Here is a 12923-nt window from a genome sequence, read left to right as displayed (position 1 = left end):
CTTTATTACAACATTTCTTCAATAGTTCTATTTCCCAATATTTGTTAAACAATTAAGAACTCTGTAGTCATTGTATGTTCTTTTTTTCTCTCTCTCACTTTGTGCATGCCTGTGTGTATATTTCTATAACCATTTGGAAATCAACTATGCCATGATGGTCAGAATAAACTACCAATGTTTTTTATAACTGTAATTACTTCAAGTCCTTGTCCCATAAAATAAATAAAAGTTCATTAGCAAGTATTACCTCGAAGAACTTATTAAATTGGTGTTTCTAAGCATCTAGTAAAATTTTAGAAGAAAACTTTTTTTGTCAAAATCACCTTCTCTGAAATTTGAAAACTGCTTTTCAATATTCATGACATCAGAGCCATTTCTATAAGTACTCTGCCGTCCGATTTTCATCAGTCATGTAAATTTATGCTCTCTCTGATAACTTCAAGATGATTTTAAAACTTTATTTCTATTGGACAAATACATTTAAAATATCATTTACACACATATCCTTTACAGATTTGCTTTATTTACCTGGACTGTGGCTCTATCTCATGGCTACTTAGCAGTATTATGACACAATCTGTCTGAATGAAAATTTAATATCTCATTTGTGTGTTGTGAACATTTTGGATGCTCTTTTCCTTCTAAGCTTTATCCTTTGAAAATACAGTTTCCACACAGTTTCCCCACCACAGCAAGCTTAGCATTAACTGACAACAGAATGAGAGACTGCCACTTAGAGCACTAATTTTGATTTTTGCCAAGAAGAAATAGCATGCACAGGAGAGAGCCCAGTACTAAAAGGGGAGGATCTGACCTGAAAATGGAATACATGGTCCCAGTTCAGTTGCTCAGTCGTGTCTGACTCTTTGCGACTCCATGGACTACAGCATGCCAGGCCTCTCTGTCCATAGCCAACTTCTGAAGTTTACTCAAACTCATGTCCATTGAGTCGGTGATGCCATCCAACCATCTCATCCTCTGTCATCCCCTACTCTTCCTGCCCTCAATCTTTCCCAGCATCAGGGTCTTTTCCAATGAGTCAGCTCTTTGCATCAGGTGGCCAAAGTATTGGAGTTTCAGCTTCAACATCAGTCCTTCCAATGAACACCCAGGACTGATCTCCTTTAGGATGAATTTGTTGGCTCTCCTTGCAGTCCAAGGGACTCTCAAGAGTCTTCTCCAACACATAGTAGCATATCTTGGGAAAAAACCTCACATGCCCATGATGATGAGATCTGTAGGGACACAATTTCATTCCAAGAAGAATATCAGAATGCCATTTTAGACCCCCAGTTCCTGCTGCTGCTGCTGCTAAGTCGCATCAGTCGTGTCCGACTCTATGTGACCCCAGAGATGGCAGCCCACCAGGCTTCCCCCGTCCCTGGGATTCTCCTGGCAAGAACACTGGAGTGGGTTGCCATTTCCTTCTCCAATGCATGAAAGTGAAAAGTGAAAGTGAAGTCGCTCAGTCATGTCCGACTCTTAGAGACCCCATGGACTGCAGCCCACCAGGCTCCTCCGTCCATGGGATTTTCCAGGCAAGACTACTAGAGTGGGGTGCCATTGCCTTCTCCGCCCAGTTCCTAGTCCCTATGAAATATTCACAGCACTTTACAGAACAGTGTGGTAATATGGAAATAAATAATTTATAATTAAGAAATGAAAAATATGTTAGAAATCACAACACTCCTAGTGTGTAAACATTATTCCCTTAGCTCACATAAAAACACAGATATTTTCATGCACAGAACTGTCATTTAAAACCCCCAAATAGCAGTTATGGGTTGGCTTATTATTTGGCTAACCATGCCTTCATCTTAGATATTGATGTCAAGAAGGAGAGCTCTCCTTTTACCAAAATTTGATTTCAATAATAAGAAGTGATTTTTCTCTGCATGCACCAGTTTAAATGTCACCCGAGACAGCTTCTCAGAGTGGCCCATGGCACGTAATGAGCCATGAGACAACTGCCAGATGGTTTATGAGTACATTCATTACAAGACACAATCACAGTTTATTAACAAAGAAGAGAGAGAGAAAAAATAAAACTAAGTCAACTGCAAAGCAAAAGATGAGATATAATGAAATAGGACACCAGAAAATATTCATCTAGGCTAACTGTCACTTCTCCATACATTGATTTGGAACTCAAATGCCCAATAGTTAATTAGGGAGTTAAAGGACATGGCCAATATTCCTTCTGATTATGTATTTAAGTGGTGGTCTTTAATGTTTTAAAATATGATGATTTTCAGCCAATCATAAATTAATCTTCCACATGAATGAATATAAGCTTTTATTTTTAAAGGTATTGTGCATTGCATAAAATTAGCGCAGTTGTGAGGGTGCTCAGAGAAAATATAAAACAGAATTTTGTGTTTTACTCTCCAAGCCTGCTCTTTCAGAGACCTGTTTTTTCATGCCTGCCAGTCACTGTAGTCATATCCAACTCTGTGTGACACCGTGAACTGTAGCCCACCAGACTTCTCTGCCTATGTGGATTCTCCAGGCAAGATTGCTAGAGTGAGTTGCCATGCCCTCTTCTAAGGAAGCTTCGCAACCCAGGCATCAAACCCATGTATCTTACATCTCCTGCATTGGCTGGTGGATTCTTTACCAGTAGGGCTACCTGGGAAGCCCTTTCAGGAACCCATTCTTACTTAATTCAAGAGTTTCTGATCCTTAGCAGCTGTAATACTGTCAAGTTTCTCCAGCAGTAGAAAGCTGACCTTAGGCACTGGACTCTTCTCTAATAAACAGGAAAGGGGTTTCACAGTCTTATATAGTCTTCTCATCACACACAAACTTTTTATTTCTTGAATTAATTTTAAAGATTTTTTTAATGTGGACCATTTTAAAAGTCTTATTGAATTTTTTACAATATTGCTTTTGTTTTATGCTTTTTTTGGACACTAAGCCATGTGGAATCTTATCTCCCTGATCAAAGATGGACCCTGCACCCTCTCCTGTCCTCAATCTTTCCCAGCATCAGGGTCTTTTCTAATGAGTTGGCGCTTCACTTCAGGTGGCCTGGAGTTTCAGCTTCAGCATTAGTCCTTCCAATGAATATTCAGATTTTATTTCTGTTAGGATTGAATGGTTTGATCTCCCTGTTGTCCAAGCGACTCTCCAGCACCACAATTTGAAAGTACATATTCTTTGGTGCTCAGCCTTCTTTATGGTCCAGCTCTCACATCTGTACACTACTACTGGAAAAACCATAGCTTTGACTAGAAAGAACTTTGTCGGCAAAGTGATGTCTCTCCTTTTTAATAAACTGTCTAGGTTTGTCATAGCTTTTATTCAAAGGAGCAACTGTCTTTTAATGTCATAGCTATAGTCACTGCCAATAATAATTTAGGAAACCAAGAAAATAAAATCTGTCAGTGATTCCATTTTTTCCCCATGTATTTGCTATGAAATTTTGGAACAGGATGCTGTGATCTCAGTTTTTTGAACATTGAGTTTTAAGCACCTTTTTCACTCTCCTTTTTCACTTTCATCAAGAGGCTCTTTAGTTCTTTCTGCCAATACAGTGGTATTATCTGCATATCTGAGGTAATTGATATTTCTCCCTGCAATCTTGATTCATCTAGTCCAACATTTTGCATAATTTATGCTGCATAAAAGTTAAATAAACAGAGTGACAATATACAGCTTTGGCATACTCCTTTCCTAACTTTCAACTAGTCCATTGTTCCATGTCTGGTACTAACTGTTGCTTCTTGATCTGCATACCAGTTTGTCAGGATACAGGTAAGGTGTTCTGGTATTCCCATCTCTTTAAGAATTTTCCACAATTTGTTGTGATCCACACAGTCAAAGGTCTTAGTGTAGTCAATGAAGCAGAAGCAGGTATTTTTCTGGAATTTCCTTCTTTTTCTATGGTACAACGGATGTGGACTATTTGATCTCTGGTTCCTCTGCCTTTTCTAAATGCAGCTTGTATCACCTGGAAGTTCTCAGTTCATGTACTGTGGAAGCCTTACTTGAAGGATTTTGAGCATTACCTTGCTAGCATGTGAAATGAGAATAATTGTTTGGTAATTTGAACATTCTTTGGCATTGCTCTTTTTTGGGATTGGAGTGAAAACTGATCCTTTCCAGTCCTGTGGCCACTGCTGAGTCTTCCAAAATTCCTGGCATATTGACTGCAGCACTTTAACAAGACCATCTTTTAGGATTTGGAATAGCTCGGCTAGAATTCCACCAGCCTCAACTTATTTTGTTTGTAGTAATGCTTCCTAAGGCCCACTGGACTTGACAATCCAGGATATCTGGTTCTAGGTGAGTGACTTCACCACTGTGGTTATCTGGGTCCTTAAGACCTATATTGTATAGTTCTTCTGGGTATTCTTGCCAGCTCTTCTTAATCTCTCCTGCTTCTGTTATGTCCTTGCTGTTCTTATCCTTTATTGTGCCCATCTTTGAATGAAATATTCCCTTTTTATCTCAGTTTTCTTGAAGAGATCTGTGGTCTTACCCAATTCTATCATTTTCCTCTATTTCTTTGCATTGTTTACTCAAGAAGGCTTTCTTATCTCTCTTTGCTATTCTCTGGAACTCTGTATTTAATTGAGTTTATCTTTCCCTTTCTCCTTTGCCTTTTGCTTCTTTTCATTTCTCTGCCATTTGTGAGGCCTCCTTTGACAACCATTTTGCCTTGATGCATTTCTTTTTCTTGTGGATGGTTTTGGTCACCGCCTCCTGTGCAATGTAGAACCTCTGTCCATACTTCTTCAGGCATTGTATCAGATCTAATCCCTTGAATTTATTTGCCACTTCCACTGTATAATCATAAGGGATTAGATTTAGGTGAATGGTCTAGTGCTTTTCTCTACTTTATTCAATTTAATTCTGAATTTTATAACAAGGAGCTCATGATTTAAGCCACAGTCAGCTCTAGGTCTTGTTTTTACTGAGTGTATAGAGTTTCTTCATCTTGGGCTAAGAAGAATGTAATCAATCCAATTTTACTGTTGACCATCTGGTATTTTTAGAGAATACTGTCATGGTCCAGGCAGGGCATGGATCACAGTATGGCATGGAAAATTGAGAATTGGTCAGATTCTGTACACATCCAGAAGGGAAAGACAGAAAAAAAAATTACTGATGGATTGAATAATAGAAGTGGAAAATGGAAAGAAATTTAAGATGAATTTAAGATGTTTCACTTGAAAAGGAAAACTTAAGGTACTAGGAAGGGAAGCCTGGAGGCAGATAATCATACAGGAGTTTTCAGAGAAATTAAAATAGATATGATCCCAGATGGCCTCTTACTGGAGTGGCTTGGAGTGGGGCTTGGGCTGGGTCAAAGTGGTGAAAGCAGTAGATATTAGCCACTAGACCAATGGTCAGTGACAAGGACCCTGGCCTTTTGGCTTTGCAGAAAATAATTTCCACAAAGAAAGTAGTGAAGCAAGTAAAGTATTAAGAGGAAAAAGGAGTATAGAATATGTGGGTAGGCACACAGACTCAGGCAGAGAGAGAGTTGCTGAGTTGCACCCTTGGGGTAATTTGTATTACTTTTACGGGGTATCTCTTCTGTATTTCCTTTGGCCAATCATTTTGATGTGTCTGGCTCACAGTCCATATTTGGTATATCTCAAAGTCTTCCTGTGCATACACATGCATGTTTTAGCCAAGATGGATTTTAGTGGAAAGGTGTATGGGTAGAATATCTCTTGACACCACTCCCCTTTGGCCTTCAAGGAGTCTTTCTGTACATGTGGGTCAGGGAGGTCTTCTGACTTTGGCAACAAGGAATATGTGATCTGGACAAGGTCCAGCCTCCTCCCTTTATTGTCCTGCTATTCTTGTCTTGGTTTTTCAGTCAATAGGGAATGAATCTCCAAATGCTTTATCCTGAGGGATAAGGGGAGTTCAACTACCTCATGCCTCAGAATTGGAAAAAAGAATGTCTATCCAATTTTCATTTTTTACTGATCAGGATGAGAAAAAAAAGAAAAATGGTTTTTCCCTAAAAAGAGGGAATATTTGCCGGAGACAGAGCTATGAGTGACAGGGTTAGACAAGAAACATATTGGTTCCAAAAGGAGTTGTTGCCATTCAGTTGCTCAGTCATGTCTGACTCCTCATGACCCCATGAACTGCAGCATACCAGGCTTCCCCGTCCTTCACTATCTCCTGGAGTTTGCTCATATTTATGTCCATTGCATTGATGATGCCATCCAACTATCTTATCTTCTGTCACCTCCTTCTCCTCCTGCCCTCAGTCTTTCCCAGCATCAGGGTCTTTTCCACAATAAGTAACTTTGAGTCAGTTCTAGAGCAGAGGGGGCTTGGATCTCAATTCCTGTGTTATAACCTGGAGTGATTCTAAGTTTCTTAGATAAGCCATGAGCCCACCATGGTTCTTATTAGAGAAGCAATAGAGGGTTTGTATTTTTTTTTTAAGGAGACACATACAGAGTGAATTACTTCAGCAGCACTCAGCAAGATAAGATAAAACACAATTTTCAAATACTGAAAACTTGCCCCCTACTGAAATATAGTTTATCAACTGGTGGCTCAGATGGTAAAAGAATCTGCCTGCAATATGGGAGATCCAGGTTGAATCCTTGGGTAGGGAAGATCCACTGAAGAAAGGAATAGATACTCACTCCAGTATTCTTCAGGAAATTTCCAAGAGAAATATCAATAACCTCAGATATGCAGATGACACCATCCTTATGGCAGAAAGCGAAGAACCACTAAAGAGCTTCTTGAAGAAAGTGAAAGAGGACAGTGAAAAAGTTGGGTTAAAACTCAACATTCAAAAAATTATGATCATGGCAACCAGTCCCATCACTTTATGGCAAATAGATGGGGAAACAATGGAAACTGACGGACTTTATTTTGGGGGCTCCAAAATCACTGCAGATGGTGACTGATTAAGAGATGCTTGGTTCTTGGAAAAAAAGCTATGACCAACCTAGACAGCATATCATAAAGGAGGGACATTACTTTGCTGATAAAGGTCTGTCTAGTCAAACCTGATGGTTTTTCCAGTAGTCATGTATGGATGTGAGAGTTGGACTATAAAGAAAGCTGACCATCAGAGAACTGATGATTTTAAACTGTGGTTTTGGAGAAGACTCTTGAGAGTCCCTTGACTGCAAGGAGATCCAACCAGTCAATCCTAAAGGAAATAAGTCCTGAATGTTCATCGGAAGGACTGATGTTGAAGCTGAAATGCCAATACTTTGGCTACCTGATGCAAAGAACTGACTCATTTGAAAAGACCCTGATGCTGGGAAAGGTTGAAGGCAGGAGGAGAAGGGGACAACAGAGGATGAGATGATTGGATGGCATCACTGACTCAATGGACATGAGTTTGAGCAAGCTCCAGGAGCTGGTGATGAACAGGGAAGCCTGGAGTGCTGTAGTCCATGGAGTCGCTAAGAGTTAGACATGACTGAGTGACTGAAGTGGATTGAACCAGTATTCTTGCCTGGAGAATTCCATGCACAGAGGAGCCTGGAAGGTTATAGTCCATGGGATCGCAAAGAGTTGGACATGACTGAGTGACGAACTAACACACAAACACACGACTGAGTGACCAACTCACACACACACACACACACACGACTGAGTGACTAACACACACACACATACACACACACACACACACACACACACACACAAACCCCAATGACTGTAATACCTAACAGGACCTTGTGGGGTTCTTGGGGACAAGAAAAGCCTTTCTGTGTCCCCCATTTCTTGATTACAGGAAATAGGCTTCATTCAGCCTCCTAGACCTTCCCTAAATTGCAAGGAATGGGTTCAAACAGTTTTAAATTGGGGAAGGGAGGGGATGCAGAGATGAAGGAGAAACAGTTAAGAGAAACAATAGTGCAGCCTTGGAGCAAAAGTCATGGTTTCCCATCAAGGCATACATAACAATATCTTTGAGATGTTTTGCACATACTGAAACTTCCACCAAGTGGGAGAAATTAACAGGTATGCTGCCAACAAGCACATAAATCCCAGACTGGTTGGAACCAGATTGATGATGCTTTTACTTACCTCACCACCAATCGATCAGAAAAATATCCATGAACTGATAACTCCTTCTTTGAACCATTATTCTGAAACTTCTCACTATCTAACCCAGGTTGGGACACAGTTTTGAGGGCATTAGGCTGATGTGGCCCACTTTGCCTGGCAAAGCAATAAAGCTATTGTTTTCTACTTCACCCAAAACTGTCTCCAAAAGTTAATTCATTGTAATGGTACAGAGACTAGATTCAGCTTCAATCATAATTAATTTAATTCTGCTCTTGGGAGAATCCCAAGAATAAGTTAAACTATAGAAAGCAAAGAAATTAACATCTCCATGATGTTAATGGTCTTAAAATGAACATATGTTTAAATGACCAACATTTACTGAGTGCTTCCCTGGGCTAGGCTCTCAACTATATTCATTACAAGAATTTTGATATTTGATTCTGTCAAATCAATGAAACTAGTGGTTTGTTTGTTTGTTTTTTCCCCCTTTTTAAAAATGAGGAAACTGAAACAAAGGCAGGTCAGGCAAATTTTTCAGTCACACATCTGGTAAGGGGTGGACTTAGTTTCTGAACACCAGAAGTCAATGGCATTTGCTATCACATTTTACAACTTCCAGTTATAGAACTGTGAAGTAAGAATCAAGTATAATCAACATTTGTGTTCTTGCCCAGAGAATCCCAGGGACGAGGAGCCTGGTGGGCTGCCGTCTTCGGGGTTGCACAGAGTTGGACACGACTGAAGCGACTTAGGGGCAGCATAGATGAGGAAACTGAATACCACAGAGAATGAGTAACTTGCTCATTCACAGTTCTTGGCTCCAGGAGTTGAAGTAGGGACTGAACAAATGCAAAGAACAAGATTTTAAATCTTAGCTTTACTGACCTTAGGTACTTAGAGCCACTCACTTTCTAAGGATGTGTTCTGACTTCTTGGCTAACTTTTCACAGGGTTCACAAAACTTTTTTGGGGAAAAGGCAAAAGTGAGAAAAGTCCTCAATACTATCATTTCTATGCTACATTTTGTCCACTACAAATTGGAACGTACCAAGAGCAAGGCCAACGACTGAACAAAAAAGGCATTTGCATTGTTCAGTCTCTAGGGTTACTGAAACCCATGCTGCTATAGCTGTTGACCTCCAACAGCCCCTGAGGGAGTTCAAGGTGGAGTGAGGTACTCTGTGCTCCCAGGAATCTGGTGAGACAGGTCTTTAGATAGTTGGATGTTTTTAGGAACAGATTTTATGATCTCAATCCTTGCATCTCCTCATATCTAGAGAAGCACTAAATCCCTTCATGGTGACATCAGATCCACATGATTAACAATAAGCCTTTTGTACACTGGGTGCTTAATGGCATTGAACTCTCCCTTCGCCTAAACCTTATGTATTCCCCCATTACCTCTTTGGAGCAGTCTCTCAGAGCTATCTGAGACACTGCCTCCAGGATGCAGTCCTCATTTTGGCCTGAATAAAACTTAACTCACAGTTCTCAAGTTGTGCATCTTTTTAGTCGACAATTTAATGGATTTGTAACTAGGAAGGGTTAATTTGGACTCCATACTGGAATCTGCTTCTGTCACTTTAACTCTTATTCTGATGCTTTTGTTATTATTAGTCATACATGATGGCCTGCCTCAGGGAGCTCTGCCTACACCCCCTGCCCCCGCAACACCCCACAACAGACCCTTGAGCTAGGATGCCTTTGTTTGGCTCACAGAGGGATAGCCTGACCCTGCCCACCTGTGAAGGACTCTGACATTCTTGAGTCCTTTGTGTAGGAATGGTGTACCTAATTTGCTGTTTACTAGCATAGCTCAGAAATTCCTATGTGTGGGTGCTAGAATTGCAAATAGCTGGGGCATCTTTGTTTATTGATATGACAGGTGATATTCCATTTCATACCACCTGTGAAATGACTGAGAAAGTGAAACTAAAACATCCCTCTGCCTGAGGCCTGATATTCTAGTAGCTATTTGAAAGATTTAAATTGTCATTTTACTTTGTTTGTTCAACTGCCCCTATCTATGATCCATAAAAGAATCTAGTGTTCAGGCCCTGACAAGATGTTATTTTGAGACATTAGTCTGCCATCTTATTGGTCAGCCTGCTCCCTGAATAAAGTCATATTCTTTGCTCAACACCATCTTGAATTTATTGGTCTATTGTATAGTGAGCAGAATGAACCTGAACTAGTTAACAGACTTAAATCAGTACCATACCTGAATATGTTACCTCTAAATGTTGTTGATATTGCTACTGTTAATTTTAAAAATTGGTTTCGCTCTATATTTCATATTGATATACATTTTATTTTTTTTCCTTCTCTCTCTCTTCCTTCCTTTCTTTCTCTTTTTCTTTTCTTCTCAGAAAACTCACTGAAATTTTGTCTTTTAAAAAGCATCAAAATTGAGACAAATTTCTACCTAGAAGAGTATAAAAATATATTGCTAATCACCTGGTTCAACTTATGTTACAGGAGACAGCATGGGATTGGTAAACAGAATAATACTTAATATCTAACTGGCTTCCATTTCCTCTGTAGACATTCTGAGTCTTGGCAATGTCTATTTCATTCATTTGCCCTGTTTTTATAAATACAATTTAGGAAATATTTTTGCTTTATTTACTATACCAAAGCCTTTGACTGTGTGGATCACAATAAACTGTGGAAAATTCTGAAGGAGATGGGAATACCAGACCATCTGACCTGCCTCTTGAGACACCTATATGCAGGTCAGGAAGCAACAGTTAGAATTGGACATAGAACAACAGACTGGTTCCAAATAGGATAAAGGAGTATGTCAAGGTTGTATATTGTCACCCTGCTTTTTTAACTTATATGCAGAGTACATCATGAGAAGCGCTGGGCTGGAAGAAGCACAAGCTGGAATCAAGATTGCCGGGAGAAATATCAACAACCTCAGATATGCAGATGACACCACCCTTATGGCAGAAAGTGAAGAAAGACTAAAGAGCCTCTTGATGAAAGTGAAAGAGGAGAGTGAAAAAGTTGGCTTAAAGCTCAACATTCAGAAAACGAAGATATGGCATCTGGTCCCATCACTTCATGGGAAATAGATGGGGAAAGAGTGGAAACAGTGGCTGACTGTACTTTTTGGGCTCCAAAATCACTGCAGATGGTGACTGCAGCCATGAAATTAAAAGACGTTTACTCCTTGAAGAAAAGTTATGGCCAACCTAGACAGCATATTAAAAAGCAGAGACATTACTTTGCCAACAAAGGTCTGTCTAGTCAAGGCTATGGTTTTTCCTGTGGTCATGTATGGATGTGAGAGTTGGACTATAAAGAAAGCTGAGCACTGAAGAATTGATGCTTTTGAACTGTGGTGTTGGAGAGGACTCTTGACAGTCCCTTGGACAGCAAGGAGATCCAACCAGTCCATCCTAAAGGAGATCAGTCCTGGGTGTTCATTGGAAGGACTGATGTTGAAGCTGAAACTCCAATACTTTGGCCACCTGATGCAAAGAGCTGACTCATTTGAGAAGACCCTAATGCTGGTAAAGATTGAGGGCAAGAGGAGAAGGGGATGGCAGAGGATAAGATGGTTGGATGGAATCACCGACTCAATGGATATGAGTTTGGGTAAACTCCGGCAATTGGTGATGGATAGGGAGGCCTGGCATGCTGCAGTTCATGGGCGTCACAAAGACTCAGACACGACTGAACGACCTAACTGAACTGATTTCTTATTAGAGATTTTCAGCAGAACATGTAAAAGTACATGATAACAAGTTATTTTACTGTGTTTGAATATGATCATAGAAACTTCCACTATTGTGTCCCATTTGTAAAAAGCTTAATAATTATAGAAAGGATATAAATTGACATCATTAGCTCTTTCTCCATGATGCCAGACTGTAAGCTTGGTCAGTCATATACTAAACAGTTGTCCAGTCTAGTGACTCAATTTGGCTTTGGAGACAGGCCAGCAAACACAAATGGAACTTGAATGTTTAGATGATTGAATTATAGTAGCTGTACTTTTGAAAAAAAAAAAAAAAGAACAGACTATGGCATCTGGAAATGAAAGAAACCCAGCATGCTTTTATAGTGAACACAACATTCAATGTGATTTAGGAGATTATTTCTTGGAAATTGACTCAATATATTTTTGCTCCCAATCTAGAGCAACTCATCATTTTTTAATGACATGTAATGGCTTACTGTGTCAGTAAACTTGCCTTCTCTTTTATATTTTCTTTTCTTTCCCTTTTTATCCAGCTGCTCACCAAGTGCTGCCATGATTGTATCTTTCATAGTCCAGAATTTCTCCTACATCTGCAAACATTTAACTCAGGCACCCATTGCCTTATCCCATCTCTTTAGAACCTGCAGCAAATACAGTTGGAGAGTATTCAACTTTTCTGTTGTTCAAATACTTATATTTGACTTCTATAATTTAAATTTGTCCACTAAGTCTTTCAGGCACTTGTTAAGTATCAACTGTGTATGAACATAGTATGGAGTCCTAAGGACACAAACATGAGGACAGTTTTTTCTAGCCTATATAAAAGCTTTCAAACTCTTGTTTGCTTTGGAAAGTCTTTTATCAACTAACCTTTAATATGCATGATCATGTCCAGAACAGCTCACATTCAGTCACTGATGAAAGCCTTTAAAGTTGGATGTAGATGTTATCTCTAAAATATAATCCCAGTTTTTGTTTTGTTTTATATTTGTCTTTAATTAATGCAGAGACAACTCTAAGTCAACAGATAATAAGTGTATAGTAAACTTCTACATAGAATTAAATGTTACAACATTTAAAAGTAAAAAACATGCAAATGACCTAGACTTAATTCTCTGGGGAGTTATCTTGATTGATTTATTTCTATTCAGCCATACATGTGAGCTTGGAGGTAGATGTGCCCCTCTGCCCTCAAGGT

Source organism: Ovis canadensis, chromosome 6, assembly GCF_042477335.2.
Source record: "Ovis canadensis isolate MfBH-ARS-UI-01 breed Bighorn chromosome 6, ARS-UI_OviCan_v2, whole genome shotgun sequence".
NCBI lineage: Eukaryota > Metazoa > Chordata > Mammalia > Artiodactyla > Bovidae > Ovis > Ovis canadensis.
The sequence above is the reverse complement of the archived record's forward strand: the minus strand, read 5'-3'. Positions refer to the sequence as shown.